Below are 2410 nucleotides of genomic sequence, written 5' to 3' on the forward strand. Positions count from 1 at the left end.
ATTAGACTGTCAGCTGATTTCTCAAAGAAACTTTGCAGGCTAGAAGGGACTGGCAAGAAGTATTCAAAGTGATGAAAAGCAAGGGCTCATAACCTAGATTACTCCACCCAGCAAAGTTTTTACTTAGAATGGAGGAGCAGATAAAGTGCTTCCCAGATAATGTAAAGCTAAAGGAGTTCATTATCACAAAGCCATTATTATATGAAACGTTAAAAGGACTTTTTTAAGAAAAAGATTAATACTACAGACATTAAAATGGCAATGAATACATAACTCAACAATTGAATCTAAAAAACAAACTAAGCATACAAGCAGAACAGAGACAGAATCATAGATATAGAGAACATTTGGATGGTTGCCAGGTGGTGGGGGGCTTTGGAGAAGTGGGGGAAAAGTTGAAAGGATTAAGAAATACCAATTGGTAGGTATTAATATGCTGGGGGATGTTAAGAACAGCATAGAAAATGGAGTTGCCAAAGAACTTATATGCATGACCCACAGACATGAACAAAGGCATAGGGGACTGCCAGAGATAATGGGGGGTGCTGAGTGGTGGAGGGCAAAGGGGGAAATATTGGGACAACTATAATAACATAATCAATAAGACATAACTAAAAAGTGAGCTATTAAGTCATAAAAAGACATGGAGGAGCTCTTCCCGAAAGCAGCCAGAGCTGATCTCTGAAAATGGTTCACTCTTCATTTTACACAGAAAACCCCACAAAATCATGCAAAATGTGAGGTTCAAATCTTCATGTTCACTTTAAGAACACTCATGAAACTGCCTGGGCCATCAAGGGTATGCACATCCAAAAAGCCACCATGTACTTGAATTCTGTCACTTTACAGAAGCAATGTGTGCCATTCTGTCGTTACAATGGTGGGGTCAGTAGGCGTGCCCAGGCCAAACAGAGGGGCCAGACACAGGGTTGGTAGCCCAAAAAGAATGCTGAGTTTTTGCTGCACATGCTTAAAAGTGCAGAGAGTAATGCTGAACTTAAGGGCGTAGATGTGGATTCTCTGGGCCTTGAGCACATCCAGGTGAACAAAACTCCCAAGATGCAGCATAGAACCTACAGAGCTCACGGGCAGGTGAACCCACACAGGAGCTCTCCCTGCTGCACTGAAACGGTCCTTCCTAAGAGCGGGTTGTTCCTGAGCCAGGAGAGGAGGTTGCACAAAAGAGTAAGATGTCCCAGAAGAAACTGAACAAACAAAAACTTATGGCCCAGGAGTAAATTCAGCATGAAATAAATACTAATAAAAGTTAAAAAAAAGAGAGAGAAAAGAAAAAATAGAGGAAATTTAAATGTATACTACTAAGTGACAGCAGCCAATCTGAAAAGGCCACATACTGTATGAGTCCAGCTACATGACATTCTGGAGAAGGCAAACTAGGGAGAAAGTAAAAATTCCAGTGGTTGGCAGGAGTTAGGTCTGGGTGGAGGGGGCGGGAAGAAGGATGAATAAATAGAGCATAGAGAATTTTTAGGGCATTTAAAATATTCCATATCATGCCATCATGATGGATACATGGCACTAAAGATTTGACCTAACCCACAGAATGTACAACACCGTGAGTGAAACCTGTGTGAACTATGGACTTAGGGGGATGACGAAGTGTCAGTGTACATTCATTAACTGTAATCAGTGAATCACTCTGCCGGGGGAATGTTGATTATGGGGTAGGCTGTGCATGTGTGGGGGCAGGGAGTATACGGGAAACCTCTGTACCTTTTGCTCAATTTTTCTGTGAGCCTAAACTATTCTAAAATTAAAGCCTTAATGAAAAGGGGAAAAAAGTATGTATCATCTCCAACCCTTACCCACAAGGCCTTGACTACTGAGGAAATGACATGGTTATTTATCAGCTTGGGATATGGATTACATAATGAGTTGTATTCATAAAGTTCTATTCTACCTAAGGACTGTTTATCTGTACTTAGAGGATGGCATTAATAATAATTTATCTTGTTAAAAATAAAAAAATTTGAGCTATAATTCATTTATAAAATTTACCCTTTTATAGTGCACAATTGAGTGAGTTTTAGTACATTCACAAGGTCGTGCAGTCATCATCTTTATCTAAATCTTGAACATTTTCATCATCCCCCGCAAAAGAAATCCTGTGTCCATAGCAGTCACTCCTCTTCCTCCTTCCCCCAGCCCCTGGCAATCACTAATCTACTTTTTGTCTCTATGGATTTGCCTATTTGTTTATTAAGCAACCATTTATGGAGTACTTTTGATGTGCCACACCATCTTCTCTATACAAAGATGTATGAGACCTCTATAGGAGATAGCATAAAACTTCACAGAGAGGTGTTAAAGAAAACCTAAATAAATAGAGAGATATGTCAAATTCATGATATAGAATTCACAATTCAGTAACAATGCCAATTTTCCTTAA

The 2410-nt window shown here is 39.6% G+C and overlaps 1 pseudogene; it reads left to right on the forward strand.

Annotated features, from left to right (window-relative positions):
* Positions 1–717: 717 nt before the first annotated feature.
* On the forward strand, positions 718–1274 carry LOC114493050 (annotated as a pseudogene).
* The last annotated feature ends 1136 nt before the right edge of the window (positions 1275–2410 follow it).

Source organism: Phyllostomus discolor, chromosome 1, assembly GCF_004126475.2.
Source record: "Phyllostomus discolor isolate MPI-MPIP mPhyDis1 chromosome 1, mPhyDis1.pri.v3, whole genome shotgun sequence".
Lineage (NCBI taxonomy): Eukaryota > Metazoa > Chordata > Mammalia > Chiroptera > Phyllostomidae > Phyllostomus > Phyllostomus discolor.